The 18,708-nt window shown below is 44.9% G+C and overlaps 1 protein-coding gene across 3 annotated transcripts in view; it reads left to right on the top strand.

The window, feature by feature from the left end:
• Nucleotides 1-708: 708 nt before the first annotated feature.
• Nucleotides 709-18,708, top strand: part of LOC119971929 (leucine-rich repeat-containing protein 4C-like) — a 1,202,445-nt gene continuing 1,184,445 nt past the window's right edge. For all 3 annotated transcript variants that reach the window (XM_038808271.1, XM_038808269.1, XM_038808270.1), the window contains exon 1: nt 709-1,061. The gene's annotated coding sequence lies outside the window, so the exon portion shown is untranslated. The remainder of the gene's footprint in view (nt 1,062-18,708) is intronic.

Genomic DNA, 18,708 nt, shown 5'->3' with positions numbered 1-18,708 from the left:
ACAAAGCAAAAACAGCCTCCTGCACAAAAATAAACGACTGGGCTATTATTACTCTATTTACAATGGAGCAAAAAACACTGCCCAGCTCTTGGAGCCAAGTTTCAATCTCCAACCTTTTATTTTGAAGCTGGTTGTGGGAGAAGGGAGGGGGGAGTGATTGCAAACAGAAGCCACATTTGCTCCAGACTGCGTTTGCTGGTGAATTGTTGAAATTTGAGAGGGGGGGGCAAAAAAATTACGATGGTTGTAAATTGCCCAATAATTTCACCTCTTCAGTGCGCAGGCGTTCAGTATATAACGCCGGCAAAGTGGATTGTGACTGCCCCTGCAGCGCACGGTGCAAAGGGGCTCTGCGGGAGCTGCCACTTTCATTGGTATTCCGCTCTCCCTTTCACCCACGTGAAGTTGGACCAGGACTTGAGGCTGGATGGAGCGGCGCACGATTCAAAGGCAGCAGCTCGTCCCAGCAGTCGGTGCCGGGGCTGGATGTGGGAGGAGGAGGGAGAGAGGAGGAGGGGAATGAGACAGAGACAGACAGAGGCAGCAGGAGGCAACTCCAAGCGGACTGCAGCGGTCCCAGGGCAGGAGTGCAGAGAGGGAGAGCGATTTGGAGCACCCCCTCCTGGCTTCCTTGTGTGATGGGACGAGACTGGATGACAGGGAGAGAGGGGGTCTGTCTGTAGGGGGGCGGGGAGGGAGGGAGTGAATTTGGATTGCCGTGCAAAGACTGTGAGAGCGACCCGCTTCCTTTCTGAAGCCCTTTCCAATCCCGGGAGAGAGGACAAGCGGCGAGATGTGACCATCCATCTGCAGCGCTGAAAGGGGAGCAACTGGAGGCTCTAGTGTTGCCAGCTCGCACGCCAGCCAGCTCACAGTTACTTAACTTCGCTCATCCTCAACTGCTTTCTGATTTAATTCAACACACCCCCCCCCCCTCCACTCCCCTTCCCAACACTCCCCCCACCCCGCAGAGAGTGAAGTGACAGAGAGAAGAACGCTATCGTGTTGGTGGTTTCTAGTGTTTTAATGTATGGAGCGAAATCAGGATGATTCACTGGATGGTAAGTTGATGACTTGTTTTTTTCCTCCCAATCTCTGCTGTTAAGTGCAACTGTTTCCAGTCAGTGAACAATCACCGTTTACATTGCAAAGTGTCTCAGTGCTGGGCCCTCCGCTGTTATGTGTGTGTGTGTGTGTGTGTGCTTTTAGAAGGGAGCTGATGTTGTTCTGAACTCAACCTGTGACTCCCAGGAATGAAATGCTGGCTGGTTGAAGCGTTGTCAAGTCAGGAGACAGACGAGGTCGGAGCAATCAGTAAACTTTTTGATTCTTGTTTTTTTTTCGTGCAAAAAAAATAGAAAAAAAAAGCAGACGGAATGACTGGAATGAATCATCCACTCCTGGCTTTGGGGAAATCGGTTGAGGATCGATTCCGATTTGCAGGCAGCACTTTTGTGCCTGCTGGCAAAGTCAGACTTTAGTGACCTGGGAGGAATATTGGGGGCCGGGAGGAGAGAGTTGGGGGGGTGGGGGGTAAAGAATGACAGGATTGTCACTGGAATCTGGTTGGATGTATCCACTTGCGTCTAATCCGGCTGCCAATTCAGCCTCAATAATGCACAGCAAAAAATAAACAATTTTATTCAAAGGCAGCGGATTGCATGTTGTCCCCCCCGCAAGGGAAGGTTGAGAGTCGGAGGTCTGCAGTGTCATTTACACTGGATTGAAGTTGAGCGGGGTGTAAATGCAGAGAACAAACCCTCCTTTATGCTTAGGTTGCAGTCAGTTTAAAATTCCTGCGGGGTGCTGTGAGCTGTTGCAGCCAGGGACTGCCTGAAGTGAACAATCGCCCCCAATATGTGCTGCTGTCTCTGCCTTGGTGGTGCTGAACTCTCAACACAGAGCTTGGCAGTCCCTAGTGGTGAGCATGCAAACAAACAAGCCGCGCTTGCCTTGACCATCTCTCCCGACTGGTCAGTGAGGGGGAGAGAGAGAGAGGCAGCTGAGAGGCGCCTCAGTATTCCACAACTGTCGACTTAACCAGTCGACTGTGAGCGTCACATCTCGGGCAGTAATTTCCAGAATTTCCCGCTCTGCAGAGCGCCTTCCTCCCTCGGCAGCATCAACCTGGGCACAAACACTTCGCTGAGATCTCCAGGCATTCGATTCATCGGGTCAGAGGGTGATACAACACAGTCGGGTATTCAGCCCTTATTGTCTGTACTAGCCCTCTGGAAGTGTTGTCAAATTGATTCCACCACCCTTACTCATCCCATTCAATCTTGTAGTTGCTTCCCTGCAAGCGTCAATCCAATCCCTCTTCCAAAGTTACTTATGGGACCTGCTTCAGGCAGGATCTTCCCAAAATGAATGCGCTCCCTCAGGCCCCCAACGTTTTATTTGGCACTTGTCTTCAATGTGCTTCCTCTGATTGCTGTCTCTTTCAGTGTGCTCTCAAGCAATATCTTGATTCTGGTTAGCTGTTTGCTGAATTTTGTAATAATAAATAGATCCTTGATGTTGTGGTGTTAAATCAACTGGGATTAGATGAGAGCGATTCGGTGTTACCAGAACGGATTTGCAAATCATTTTTATCAATCAATCAATCATATAAAATAAATCATTTTAACTAGCCAGATTAGAATTACCACCACTTGTTATTTTAACCTGACAATGCTGTGTTTAGCAGAGCTTATTTTCTGACATGTACTGATGGTTGGAACTAGCCTGTGAAAATGTGCACATTAAATATATGACAATGTTACACTGTAGAATGAACATGTGGCACATCTGTATGCTCGTTTGTATAGTTTTGAAATTGAATGGCCATGTTCAGGCATGATAAGCAATCAAAATAAGTTTGGATTTAATGTGATAAACGTTGTGTTTTGTTTTGCTGCTGTCACGCGGGCTAACATCAGATTTTTTGCTCTCAAATCCATTCATTGCATGCAGAGCCCTGAGATGTTTTGGCATGGTGAGGCACAATGTACATGTTTTATTCTATTATGGTGATGCTGGAAAATCCATCCCCACTTTAATTACCTACATCTATATAAAGCATTTCAGTCTGGTCGTTCTGTACAATTCTAATCTGCTTCTCTTTAAATTAAAATATAGTTTTGTTTAAAATAATGTACAATGTGCGGGTAATTGTTTTACACAATTCCCAATGAAAATTTGAGCTTGTGCGGGGCACGGGGCATTTTCCTTTGTGACACTGGTACATTTCCATTACTTCTGTCGCATTTGGATATCAAATAATTTGTTGAATTGAGAGCAACCAATCAAAGACTGCATAAGAAGGAGTATTATATAAGACAACTAAATCTCTCTTAATTGCAGTTAAAAACCTGTAATCTGACAGACAACTGATGTTGATAGGCAATATTTAAATTTGTAGTGATTTGTTAAGTCCAATACAATTTATTTCCTTGTTGATTGTAAGCTTATGCCGTGCATCCTTGGTATTACTTCAGGATTTCAGTTCTTTCTGCCAGTCCGTAACAGTATCTTTAATCCGAAATGCTGATAACGTGGCCAGCGAACAACATCAACAATAGGTTTACATGCAGTTCAGACACCTTTCCAGAAAACTGCCAGCAGGTTAATAGTCAGTAATGTAATGATCTTGTGATACACAAATTCAAGTGCATCATGATATGCAAAAGTCATGGTAAACACACCACTAGCATAGTGATTTTCAATCCTAACAACTGTTATGGTGTCAAAGCCAGCTAGTGGCAAAGCAATTCTCAGCAGTAGTGATACAGAGCGCCAGTAACAAACCCTGCTAACTGACAATTACGATAGACTTTTACATTTACTGTTTGGTATGTCGGCCATTTATTAACATGCTCATTGTGAAAAACAAACAACAGAGTATTAACTCCTTTATAACTCCAGGTTAGGGTTGCAAAGAATTCCCATGTTAAACCCTCTTCGGAATCATCCTGTCGGTACCATTCTGCAATGACAACATTGCAATAACTCCTGTGACTTCAGTCAGGATCATTTTAGTTCTCCTTTGAACTAGCATTCTATTTCTTCATATTGTCACTGGAGAATACATTATTTGTAGTATAGCAACAAGCATAAGTACTTAATTTGGGAAATATTACTGAAGACGTGTGCTCCAGAGCTAGCTACACCCCTAGCCAAGTTGTTCCAGTATAGCTACAACATGAACATTTACTTGACAATGTGGAAAATGCCGAGGTATGTACTGTCAACAAAAGACAAACAAATCCAACCTGGCCACATACTGCCACATCAGTCTGCTCTCGATCATCAACAAAGTGATGGAAGGTGAGAAAGTGTCATTGACAGTGCTATCAATTAGTACTTACACAGTAATGACCTGCTCGCTGATGCTCAGGGTTCAACCAGGGCCATTCGGCAACTGACCTGATTACAGCATTGGTCCAAAAATAGAAAAAAGAGCCGAATTCAAGGGAAGTGTAAGTGACTGCCCTTGACATTAAGGCAACATTTGATTGATTGTGATATCAAGGAACCCTGGAAAAATTGAAGTCAATGGGAATTGGGGGGTAAGGGGAAACTCTCCACTAGTTAGTTTGGAAGTTAACATTGACCAGAAACTGAATTTGCTTTGACAAAGGGTCATCTGGACTCGAAATGTTTTCTCTCCCTACAGACCTGCTGGGATTTTCCAGCATTTTCTGTTTGGTTTCAGATTCCAGCAGTAATTTGCTTTTATTTAACTGAATTTGCTGATTGATATAAAATCTGTGGCTACAAGAGCGTGTCAGAGGCTGGGAATTCTGCAGTGAGAACTCACCTCCTGACTCCTCAAACCTGTCCACCATCTACAAGGCACAAGTCAGAAGTGTTCTGGGATACTCTCTATTTGCTTGGATGAGTGCAGCTCCAATAATACTCAAGAAGTTCAACACTACCCAGGGTAAGGTAGCTGGTTTGATCGGCACCTCATCCACCTCCCTGCACTATTGATGCATAGTAGCAGCAGTGTGTACCACCTATAAGATGCACCGCAGCAACTTAACAAGATTTCTTCGACAGCGCTTCCATACCTGTGACCCTTACAGCAGAGCAGCAGATACATGGGAACAATGTCACTTGCAAATTCCACTCCAAGTTGTACATTATGATGACTGTTGCTGGGTCAAAATCCTGGAACTTCCTTTCCTTGTATCACTGTGGGTGTATATGCACCAGCTGGACTGCAGTAGTTCAAAAAGATGGTTCACCACCATCATCACGAATGATTAGTGATGAACAACAAATGCTGGCCCAGCCAGCAATGCACACATCCCATCGCAAAATCAGATGAGATAATCCATTTGAATTGTTGTTTGTGATGCTTTCCATTTGAAATTTAAGGATAGGTTTTAACTTCCTCACTCTATCCATCTATGACTCAATGTATAATTATGTACTTCAGCTTGAAAATGAGAACATGGTTAATTAAGGTATGAATAAGTTATACTGTATTGCCATATATTTGTATATGTCATCTTTGTGTGTATTTTGTGTCAGTATAATTGTCAATAGAATATCATGAATAACTAGGTTTTTAATTATCTTTGGTGCAGAATGCAAAACATTTTCGAAACTGAAGTAGTCCGCTTTCCTTCTGGAGATTTAATTAGATTGATTACACAGAAAATTTGAATGTAATCAATCTAATAGTTATTTTATTGCAGGGGAGAGATAAACGTATTCAGTGTTTCACTTTAAAACCATTGCAATATTTACATTTTATATTTAATTTCATGCATCCCATCATTTCTAAAGTATCTATTTCTCGGTTTCCCCAGTTCTTTCAAAACGTAAACGATTTTCATTTAACTATTTGGCCTTGGACCATGGGAACACATACGCAGCATGCATGAAATGGTAACAGCAAGTCTGCCTGAATCATAAAGGTGTATCTGTGAGTGCACATCATTTGGTTCGGAGAACTTCATATCGCATGGCCTCACTGTCAAAAGAAGTCTGAAAAGAAATTGGTCTCCACTCTTTGTGATATAACACATATACTGAGGAGCACCTTGTGCACAACCATTTCTGATCCAGCTGTATGCAAATTGTCCAGGCGTGATTTGCAGCTGGACGACCTTTGATTATATTTTTTTTAAGAAAGGGGAATGGACTGTGCATATTTGTATGTTATCTAATTAAAATTGCAGTTAAATAAATGGTCTGAATATTCTGGGGAATGTCAATCACTGTTGGATTGCCACTCTGCTCCCATTTTCCTACCATAGACTGGAGATCGAAGCCTGGATTTCCCACCCAGGGTACTGGGAAATGTGGCTGTCACTGGAGTCCTTCAGCATATAGGGGCATTGGGGGTAGGGGGGTGGGGGGGGGGGGGGGGGTAACAACAGCACTCTCCCTTTTTACAGTGAAAGCTGCTGTATTTCATTAAGGTTAAATGTCCCTTTGTTTAATTGCCGCTTTGACAAGCTTGGAGAGAAGGTACGTTTGGAGACCCAGTGTGGATATGGTGGGCCAGATGGCCACCTTCTGCACTGTAATAGTTCTGTGATCCTGTGTAAGATAAGTGAGTGATGGGCTATGATAGATCAGGAGTGTTTGGGTGGTGGTGGTGGGGCAGAGGTGGGGTAGTTGGATAGTAGGGTGGGGGGGGCATCAGGGGATGGGGGATAGTCAGAGGAGGATCATGCAGGGGGTCAGAGGGTTTGTAATATAGTTACCCAGGAGATGGAAGCGGTTTTGATCCTTCTAATCTTTCCTGGGTAAATATTCTGTAATGTAAGCTAGAACCGTCCAAAGTTTCTGACTTTAACTTGGAGTTTCAGAGGATTCCAGATGCAGTGTAATTGCTCAATGGAAGCTGAACCTTCCCAGCAAATTCCAGTGCTCCCCTTGCCTGGGGATGTCTGAGGGACTCCCGAACACAGCTTGCGTCTAGGGTATGATCCTCTGGAGAAGGAAGATCTAAGCTACTGTTTAATTTACATTGTTAGTGTAAATTGATGAGTCAGAAAATTTCTAAAGTATTTGTTGATTGTGCAAATTAAAGTGGAACAACAGTGTTAGGAGCAAATTGTAATAACATGAGAATTATTCTTGGAAAATGTAAAACATGAGGTTTTTTTTAATTTTACAGTGGAGAGGAAAATAGGAAGAAACATAAGAACAGGGATAGATCATTTAGCCCTTCTCGTCTGTTCATTCATTTAATAAAATCTTGTTTGATCTGTGACCTGACACGTTATAACCATCATTGCCCCATTTCCATTAAAACCTTTTGTTAACAAAAATATAGGTATCTTAGATCGACCTAACATCAATTTCTGTTTGCAGTAAAGCTTTCAAAATATAGCACCTGTTCAAGTGTTTCCTATTCTCACTCCTGAAAGGTCTACCTCCAATTTTTAAACTAAACCTTCCTAGTCCTGGATGAAAGTGCCTCTTTATCTAAATCTCCCCTATGAGTTCTCCTTAATGTCTCAAAAGCTTCTATCGAATCACCCATACCCATTGAATTCCAAGAAATACAACCATACTTTGTGTAATTGTCCTCAAAATTCAAGCCTTAGAGTCTGGGTATCTTTTTTGGTAAATAGACATTACACTGCCTTCAAGGCGAATATATCCTTCCCAAGGTGTGGTGCTCAAAACTGCTCACAATACTGCAGTGCTGTGGGCTTCCAGTCCCGTCATGGTATGATGTACCACAGGAGATGCGGCAGCCCAGCCCATGGACCTTTGGTGTGATCAGACGATCCCTGCGGTAGGTGGGTCCGGAAAGTCCCACCCTGGGTGTGAGCTAATCACAGCTTTTTATAGCTGAAACATGATTTGCACCACATTGTAGTCTTGTCCTCTAAAGAGAATGGCCAACTTACTAGCTTTCATGGTCATTCTCTGTACTAGCCTGGGAGATGTTAATGCACCCCCATCTATCTTGGTCTTCCACTGGTTTCTAGCTTTTCACCATTTAGATTTAGAAAATTCATTTTTGGAGCCAAAGTGGATAAGCTCACAGTTGGCCACATTCAACTTCGTTGGCATAATCTTTTAATATCTCGTTGTAATTTTTTGCCACCTAGCATTTTGACATTGGTAAATTTGGTTGTGTGGCTTCCAAGAGGGAGTGTTTGCTAGTGCTGTTGGGGAGGGTTTAAACTAATGTGGCAGGGGGATGGGAACCGATGCAGGAAGGCAGAGGGAATTAAAGTGGGGACAGAAACAAAAGCCAGTAAGGGGAAAAATGAAAGGCAGAGAAACCAAAGTCAAAAATCAAAAAGGGCCACAGTACAGAGTACAGAGACGGTGGAGAACTAAGTGAATGTGTCCAGTAAGACTAAGAGAAATAAAACACAGGAAGAGTTACAAAACATGACTGGACAGATGGTCTGAGAAAGCAAGGCAGAGAGCAAGGGAAGTCTGTGACTAGAGAGAGGACAAAATATGACATTCTCTTGGGAAATAAGGGAGGGCAGGTATCAGAAGTGGTGGTGAGGGATCACTTTGGGACCAGTGATCATATATCAATTAGTTTTAAGATAGCTATGGAGAATGATAGGTCTGGCCCAAAAATTAAAATTCTAATTTGGGGCAATGTCAATTTTGATGGCATTAGACAGGAAGTTTCAAAAGTTGATTGGTTGAGTCTATTGGCAGGCAAAGGGACTGCTGGTAAGTGAGAGGCTTTCAAAGATGTGTTAACCAGGGTTCAGGGTAAGCACATGCCTTTTAGAGTGAAGGGCAAAGCTGGTAGAAGTAGGGAACCCTGGATGACTGGGGATATTGAGGCCAAGGTCAAAAACTGAAGGAGGCATATGACATGCATAGGCAGCTGGAATCAAGTGGATCTCTTGAAGAGTATAGAGATTATTGGAGTAGAGTTAAGAGAGAAGTCTGGAAGGCAAAAAGGGGATATGAGATTGCTTTGGCAGATAAGGCAAAGGAGAATCCAAAGTGTTTCTACAAATACATAAAGGGCAAAAGAGTAATGAGGGAGAGATTAGGGCCTCTTAAGGATCTGCAAGGTCATCTGTGTGCAGACCCACAAGAGACGGGTGAGATCCTAAATGAATATTTATCGTCAGCATTTACTGTTGAGAAAGGCATGGATATTAGGTAACTTGGGGAAATAAATAGTGATGTTCTGAGGAGTATACATATTACCGAGAAGGAGATGCTAGAAGTCTTAAAGTGCATCAAGGTAGATAAATCCCCGGTACCTGATGAAATGTATCCCAGGACCTTGTGGGAGGCTAAGGAGGAAATTGCGGGTCCCCTAGCAGAGATATCTGAATTGTTGACAGCCACAGGTTAGGTGTCTGAAGATTGGAGGGTAGTAAATGCTTTCCCTTTGTTTAAGAAAGGACGCAGAGAAAAGCCTGTGAACTACAGACCGATGGGCCTAATGTCTGTGGTGGGTAAGTTGTCAGAAGGTATTCTGAGAGACAGGATCTTCAGGCATTTAGAGAGGCAAGGGCTAATTAGGGACAGTCAGAGGAAAAGGTCACAATCAAAATCGAAGGAAAGGCTAGGGTCGGAAACCGACCACGAAACAACGAGGAAACAGAAAATGAGCTACATAAAACTATTATTTAAATATTGTACTCTTGACTTCAAATAACTTTATAGTTTTGAGAGTCTTTTGAAATATGGCATTTTCATGAACTTAAACTATTTTGTATAGTCTTTGTGAGTGGAAAATTACGTCTCACAAATTTGATTGAGTTTTTTGAAGGGGTAATTAAGAAGGTAAATGAGGGCAGTGTAGTCGACCTTGTCTACATGGACTTTAGCAAGGCCTTTGACAAGGTACCTCATGGTAGGTTGTTGAATAAGATTAAATCTCATGGGATCCAAGGTGAGGTAACCAATTGGATACAAAATTGGCTTAATGATAGAAGATAAAGGGTGGTTGCAGAGGGTTGTTTTTCAAACTGGAGGCCTGTGACCAGTGGTGTACCTCAGGGATCAATGCTGGGTCCATTTTTATTTATTATTTAAATTAATAATTTGGATGAGAATTTAGGAGGCATGGTTAGTAAGTTTGCAGATGACACCAAGATTGGTGGCATAATGGACAGTGAAGAACGTTATCTTGGATTACAACGGGATCTTGATCAATTGGACCAGTGACCCGATGAATGGCAGATGGAATTTAATTCAGAAAAATGTGAGGTAGCATTTTGGTAGATCGAGTCAGGGCAGACCTACTCAGTTAATGGTAGGGAGTTGGGGAGAGTTTTAGAACAAAGAGATCTAGGAGTACAGGTTCATAGCTCCTTGAAAGTGGTCACAGGCGGACAGGGTGGTGAAGAAGGCATTCGGCATGCTTGGTTTCACTGGTCAGAACACAGGAGTTGGGACATCTTGCTGAAATTGTGTAAGACATTAGTGAGGTCACACTTGGAATACTGTGTACAGTTCTGGTCACCCTATTATTGAAAAGACATTATTAAACTAGAAAGAATGCAGAAAATATTTACTACGATTCTACCACGACATGATGGTTTGAGTTATAAGGTGAGGCTGGATCGACTTAGAACATAGAACATAGAACGATACAGTGCAGTACAGGCCCTTCGGCCCTCGATGTTGCACCGACATGGAAAAAATCTAAAGGCCATCTAACCTACACTATGCCCTTATCATCCATATGCTTATCCAATAAATTTTTAAATGCCCTCAATGTTGGCATGTTCACTACTGTTGCAGGTAGGGCATTCCACGGCCTCACCACTCTTTGCGTAAAAAACCCACCTCTGACCTCTGTCCTATATCTATTACCCCTCAATTTAAGGCTATGTCCCCTCGTGCTAGCCACCTCCATCCGCGGGAGAAGGCTCTCGCTGTCCACCCTATCTAACCCTCTGATCATTTTGTATGCCTCTATTAAGTCACCTCTTAACCTTCTTCTCTCTAACGAAAACAACCTCAAGTCCATCAGCCTTTCCTCATAAGATTTTCCCTCCATACCTGGCAACATCCTGGTAAATCTCCTCTGCACCCGTTCCAAAGCTTCCACGTCCTTCCTATAATGAGGCGACCAGAACTGTACGCAATACTCCAAATGCGGCCGTACTAGAGTTTTGTACAACTGCAACATGACCTCATGGCTCCGGAACTCAATCCCTCTACCAATAAAGGCCAACACACCATAGGCCTTCTTCACAACCCTATCAACCTGGGTGGCAACTTTCAGGGATCTATGTACATGGACACCGAGATCCCTCTGCTCATCCACACTACCAAGAATTTTACCATTAGCCAAATATTCCGCATTTCTGTTATTCTTTCCAAAGTGAATCACCTCACACTTCTCCACATTAAACTCCATTTGCCACCTCTCAGCCCAGCTCTGCAGCCTATCTATGTCCCTCTGTAACCTGCAACATCCTTCCGCACTGTCTACAACTCCACCGACTTTAGTGTCGTCTGCAAATTTACTCACCCATCCTTCTGCGCCCTCCTCTAGGTCATTTATAAAAATGACAAACAGCAACGGCCCCAGAACAGATCCTTGTGGTACGCCACTCGTAACTGAACTCCATTCTGAACATTTCCCATCAACTACCACTCTCTGTCTTCTTTCAACTAGCCAATTTCTGATCCACATCTCTAAATCACCCTCAATCCCCAGCCTCCGTATTTTCTGCAATAGACGACCGTGGGGAACCTTATCAAACGCTTTACTGAAATCCATATACACCACATCAACTGCTCTACCCTCGTCTACCTGTTCAGTCACCTTCTCAAAGAACTCGATAAGGTTTGTGAGGCATGACCTACCCTTCACAAAACCATGCTGACTGTCCCTAATCATATTATTCCTATCTAGATGATTATAAATCGTATCTTTTATAATCCTCTCCAAGACTTTACCCACCACAGACGTTAGGCTCACCGGCCTATAGTTACCGGGGTTATCTCTACTCCCCTTCTTGAACAAAGGGACCACATTTGCTATCCTCCAGTCCTCTGGCACTATTCCTGTAGCCAATGATGACCTAAAAATCAAAGCCAAAGGCTCAGCAATCTCTTCCCTGGCTTCCCAGAGAATCCTAGGATAAATCCCATCCGGCCCCGGGGACTTATCTATTTTCACCTTGTCCAGAATTGCCAACACTTCTTCCCTACGCACCTCAATGCCATCTATTCTAATAGCCTGGGTCTCAGCATTCTCCTCCACAATATTATCTTTTTCTTGAGTGAATACTGACGAAAAGTATTCATTTAGTATCTCGCTTATCTCCTCAGCCTCCACACACAACTTCCCACCACTGTCCTTGACTGGCCCTACTCTTACCCTAGTCATTCTTTTATTCCTGACATACCTATAGAAAGCTTTTGGGTTTTCCTTGATCCTACCTGCCAAAGACTTCTCATGTCCCCTCCTTGCTCGTCTCAGCTCTCTCTTTAGATCCTTCCTCGCTTCCTTGTAAATATCAAGCGCCCCAACTGAAACTTCACGCCTCATCTTTACATAGGCCTCCTTCTTCCTCTTAACAAGAGATTCCACTTCTTTGGTAAACCACGGTTCCCTCGCTCGACCCCTTCCTCCCTGCCTGACTGGTACGTACTTATCAAGAACATGCAATAGCTGTTCCTTGAACAAACTCCACATATCCAGTGTGCCCAACCCTTGCAGCCTACTTCTCCAACCAACACATCCTAAGTCATGTCTAATGGCATCATAATTGCCCTTCCCCCAGCTATAACTCTTGCCCTGCGGGGTATACTTATCCCTTTCCATCACTAACGTAAAGGTCACCGAATTGTGGTCACTGTTTCCAAAGTGCTCACCTACCTCCAGATCTAACACCTGGCCTGGTTCATTACCCAATACCAAATCCAATGTGGCCTCGCCTCTTGTTGGCCTGTCAACATATTGTGTCAGGAAACCCTCCTGCACACATTGTACAAAGAATGACCCATCTAATGTACTCGAACTATATCTTTTCCAGTCAATGTTTGGAAAGTTAAAGTCTCCCATAACAACTACCCTGTTACTTTCGCTCTTTTCCAGAATCATCTTCGCCATCCTTTCCTCTACATCCCTAGAACTATTAGGTGGCCTATAGAAAACTCCCAACAGGGTGACCTCTCCTTTCCTGTTTCTAACCTCAGCCCATACTACCTCAGAAGAAGAGTCCCCATCTAGCATCCTTTCCGCCACCGTAATACTGTCCTTGACTAGCAGCGCCACACCTCCCCCTCTTTTGCCCCCTTCTCTGAACTTACTAAAACACCTAAACCCCGGAACCTGCAACAACCATTCCTGTCCCTGCTCTATCCATGTCTCTGAAATGGCCACAACATCGAAGTCCCAGGTACCAACCCATGCTGCCAGTTCCCCTACCTTATTTCGTATACTCCTGGCATTGAAGTAGACACACTTCAAACCACCTACCTGAACACTGGCACCCTCCTGCGAAGTCAAATCTGTGCTCCTGACCTCTATACTCTCAATCTCCCGTACCCTAAAACTACAATCCAGGTTCCCATGCCCCTGCTGAATTAGTTTAAACCCCCCCAAAGAGCACTAACAAATCTCCCCCCCAGGATATTGGTGCCCCTCAGGTTCAGATGTAGACCATCCTGTCTATAGAGGTCCCACCTTCCCCAGAAAGAGCCCCAGTTATCCAGAAATCTGAATCCCTCCCGCCCTGCACCATCCCTGTAGCCACGTGTTTAATTGCTCTCTCTCCCTATTCCTCATCTCACTATCACGTGGCACGGGCAACAACCCAGAGATAACAACTCTGTTTGTTCTCGCTCTGAGCTTCCATCCTAGCTCCCTAAAGGCCTGCCTGACATCCTTGTCCCCTTTCCTACCTATGTCGTTAGTGCCAATGTGGACTACGACTTGGGGCTGCTCCCCCTCCCCCTTAAGGACCCGGAAAACACGATCCGAGACATCACGTACCCTTGCACCTGGGAGGCAACATACCAAACGTGAGTCTCTGTCGCTCCCACAAAATCTCCTATCTGTGCCCCTGACTATTGAGTCCCCAATTACTAATGTTCTACTCCTTTCCCCCCTTCCCTTCTGAGCAACAGGGACAGACTCCGTGCCAGAGGCCCGTACCCCATGGCTTACCCCTGGTAAGTCGTCCCCCCCACAAGTATCCAAAACGGTATACTTGTTACTCAGGGGAACGACCGCAGGGGGTCCCTGCACTGACTGCTTCTTCCCAGTCCCTCTTACAGTTACCCATCTATCTCCAGTCTTTGGTGTAACTATTTCCCTGAAGCTCCTATCTATGACCCCCTCTGCCTCCCGAATGATCCGAAGTTCATCCAGCTCAAGCTCCAGGTCCCTAACACGGTTTTTGAGGAGCTGGAGTTGGGTGCACTTCCCACAGATGAAATCAGCAGGGACACTGACGGCGTCCCTCACCTCAAACATTCTGCAGGAGGAGCATTGTACTGCCTTCCTGACATCACCTCTAGATTTAAAAAATAACAAGAAAAAGAAAAAGAAAGGAAGAGCTTACCTGATATTACCTCAAACCCTGCTCCCGCTCAAAGGTAAGCAAATTTAAAGGCACTCACTCACCTTCACGACAGGCCCCTGCTCCGCTTCCCAACCACCGTGGGGTGGGGGGGTTGGTTAGAGGAGGAGGTAGGGTGGGAAACACTCACGAAGTGTTTCGGGTTTAACTGTCACTTGCCAACAGCCTCTCCACAAACCACCTTCAACTTAGGCTGACCGCACTGCACGTATGCAAATTTCCCCAGAACAGCTGATCAGTGGGGGCGCTGGATTCTCCCTCACGCAACATTTCTGGTGTGGCGCGCCCCGGGGATTCTCCGTCTCGCCAGCCGGCCAATGGGGTTTCCCATTGTGGCAGCCCTACGCCATCGGGAAATCCCCGGGCTGTCAGCGCAACGGAGAATCCCGATAGCCGACAATCCAGGACCGGAACTTTTTTTCTCTGGAGCGCAGGAGGCTTGGGGTGATCTTAATGAGGTTTATAAAATAATGAGAGGCAGAGATAAGGTAGATAGCCAACATCTTTCCCCAAATTTAGGAGTGTCTAAAACTAGAGGGAATAGGTTTAAGGTGAGGGGGGAGAGATATAAAAGGGCCCAGAGGTGACATTTTTTCACACAGAGGGTGGTGAGTGTCTGGAACGAGCTGCCAGAGGCAGTAGTAGAGGCAGGTACAATTTTGACTTTTAAAAAGCATTCAGACAGTTATATGGGAAAGATGGGTATTGAGGGATATGGGACAAATGCGAGCAATGGGACTAGCTTAGTGGTAAAAACTGAACGACATGGACATGTTGGGCCGAAGGGCCTGTTTTTCTGCAACCCTCTATGACTCCTTGACTCGATCCCATCATTTAAGTCATTAATAAATCCAGTGAATAGTTGAGGCCTCACCATAGCTTCTGCCAACCACAGTCTGCCACTACTTTCCCATTATCTCGACTCTCTCCCTCCTGTCATTCAACAATCTTCAGGTCAATAATTTGCCTTCAATTTCCTGGATTTCAGCTTGAGCTAACAGTCCCTTATGAGAGGTTTTATGAAATGTCTTCCGAAAGCGGAGCAGACATTCCCCTGTTGTCTCCACTTCACAAATGTCATTCAGGCTCGTCAGGCATGATACGACCTTTACAAATTCATCCACGCGCTTCCTGAAGAGCAGACATTTTAAAAAGTAGCCTGTCATTCCGTCTTTAATAAAATGATTACTCACTCTCGCCCTCCATATCTCCACTTCCTTAAGCCCATGATACACAGTCTTAGAACATAGACATAGAACATTCAGTGCAGAAGGACGCCATTCAGCCCATCGAGACTGCACCAACCCACTTAAGCACTCACGTCCACCCTATCTCCGTAAGCCAATAACCCCTCCTAACCTTTTTGGACACAAAGGGAAATTTAGCATGGCCAATCCACCTATATTGCACGTCTTTGTACTGTGGGAGGAAACCGGAGCATCGGGAGGAAACCCATGCAGACACGGGGAGAACGAGCAGACTCCGCACAGACAGTGACCCAGCAGGGAATCGAATCTGGGACGCTGGCGCTGTGAAGCCACAGTGCTAAACACTTGTGATATTGTGGTGCCCACTACTTGAAAGTATACGGTAGACAACTGGTTTGACTATTCAGCAGCAGATCTGGCTGGAGTATGTAAAGAACTATTGAGTCCTGTTCTTGTCCGTTAAAACTACTAAATCTCTAGGACCATATTGGAATGCCGAGATAACCACCGGCTCCTTTTCTCCATTGTAAACCATCTTCTCAAACAACTCTCACTGACTCCCCCATCCTCAACTCCAACAGTAAGTGCGAGGAAATCATGGACTTCCTTGACCTTGAGACATTTGATCAGCTGCTTCTGCTGCACCCCTCACTTTCACTCACCCACCAGTCCAAATTTTCTCCCATGCTCCCCCCTGCGCTAACCCTGAACTTGCATCAATCCTGAGTTTCTCTCTTATCTTCCCTCATTTCTCCTCAGAGCTCATCTTGTCCATAACACCCACCTCCCGCCCACTCATGCCCATTTCCAATGAACTCCTGACCAACTAACGTCCCCTTCCAACCCCCAAGTTGGCCAATATTGTGAACAGTTCTCTCTTTTCAGGTCTGGCCGGAATTCTCCAATCGTCGGGATCCGCTTTTCCCGCTCGCAGCGCTCCCCCGCCAGCAGGTTTTGGGGTGATGTGGGATGGTTTCAATGGGAAATCCCATTGACAAGCGGTGGGAAGACAGAATCTCGATGCCAGCAAAAAGCATGCAGCTGAGAAATATGCAGGGATGGGAGAATCCCGCCCCCTTGTCTCTTTCTCTTTTGCAACTACCATTATACCCCTATCATTAAAAAAATCTTTGATCCCATTATACTTGCAAACTATTGCCCCACCTTCAACTCTCCTCCCTTGGAAAGGTGAACACGTTGTTACCTCCCAATCCGTGCCCACCATTCCAAAAGGTCCATGTTTGAATCCCACCAAACAGGTTCCATTCTTATTTATCTACTCATAGACAGAGAATCACTTGCAATAGTTTCTCTTCCCACTCTCACACCATTACCTCTGGTGTCCTCAAACAATTTTACCTTGGCCTCATCCAATTCTTCATCAAAATGCTGCCCCTTCACAACATCATTCGAAAGCACAGCCTTACTTTTGTCATGTTGATCCAGCTCTACTTCATCACCATTTCTCTCGACTCCTCTACTGTGTTAAATTATCAGACTGTTTAGCCAATTTTAAGAATTCCAGCCAATATCTGGAAGAGAGAGAGGTGTGCACGGTGGCACATTGGCTAGCACTACTACCTCACAGCACCAGGAACCCGGGTTCAATTCCAGCCTTGGGTGACTCGCTGTGTGGAGTTTGCACTTCTCCCCGTGGCTGTGTAGGATTCCTCCAGGTGCTCCGGTTTCCTCTCACAGTGCAAAGATGTGCAGGTTAGGTGGATTGGCCATGCTAAATTGCCCCTTTGTGTCAGGTGGGATTACTGGGTTATGGGGATAGGGTTGGGGCATGGGCCTAGGTAGGGTACTCTTTTCAAGAGTCAGTACAGATTTGATGGGCTGAATGTCCTCCTTCTGCACTGTAGAGATTCTATGATTCTAATTAAACGTTGGGAAAACTGAAACCTTGGTTTCATTCCCCACTCCAGAATCCACTCCCTGACTCCATCACTGTCCCTGACAACAGTCTGAGATGAAACTACAATAATATAATAACCTTTTATTGTCACAAGTATGAAGTTACTGTGAAAAGCCCGTAGTTGGCACATTCCGGTACCTGTTGGGGTAAGCTGTTACAGGAATTGAACCCACACCACTCTCCTTGCTCTGCATCATAAACCAGCTGTCTCACCCACTGAGCTAAACCAACCTCTAATGCTAGTCTGTGTGCAGACTATATTTGACCCTAAGATAACATTCCGATTCCATATTCATGCCATTGGAATCATAAAATTCTAGAATGGTTACATCTCTCTGTCATAATATACATCCAGGTACATGATGGAGTGCAGACAGGCAATGATTGACACACAGGATGACCAGTGAGCACACAGAACACAGCAGCCAATCATCAGACAGGACACGACCACTATAAAGCCAGAGGGCACCAGTTTTTCCGCTCCCTCGGGATCCAGCCTCTGAGACAGTCAGAGCCCGTGAGCAGCAGCTAGTACAAACACCATGTGGTAGTCAGTTAGTCAGGTCAGGTTAGCCTCAGGTCTCCAGTCAAGTCAGCATAGTGTCAACCTACAGTTAAGCATGTATTATAGTTAGTTGTTCAATAAAATCATATTGCATCTCTTCAAGTGTTGGAAGCCTGTCTCTCTCTACACTGCATCAAACGCAGTTCACATAGACCCAGCTTACCCAACACATCACTCTCCATGCTGGTTCTCTGGAAGAGCAACATGGCATTTCCCACTTCCTGACCCTTTCTCCGACACCCTGAATCTTATTTCTGTTCAGATAATCTTCTACCTCCCTTTTGAAAGCCACAGTTAAATCTTCCACACTCGCAGGCAGTACATTCTTAAACCTAACCATTCACTGTGCGGAATGTGTTCCCCGATGTCACTGCTGCTTTTTTTGCCCAATCGCATAAAATCCCCCTGGCTCTTGCTCCTTCTGCCAATGGTAACCTTTTACCTCATGACCCCCTCACAGTTTTGAATGCCTCTATCAAATCTCTGCTCAATCTTCTTTGGAGCAGTAAGGCGTCTCACACA

Source organism: Scyliorhinus canicula, chromosome 9 (assembly GCF_902713615.1).
Source record: "Scyliorhinus canicula chromosome 9, sScyCan1.1, whole genome shotgun sequence".
In the NCBI taxonomy this organism is placed as follows: domain Eukaryota; kingdom Metazoa; phylum Chordata; class Chondrichthyes; order Carcharhiniformes; family Scyliorhinidae; genus Scyliorhinus; species Scyliorhinus canicula.
Note: the sequence above shows the minus strand (reverse complement) of the source record. Positions and strands in the feature narration are given on the sequence as shown.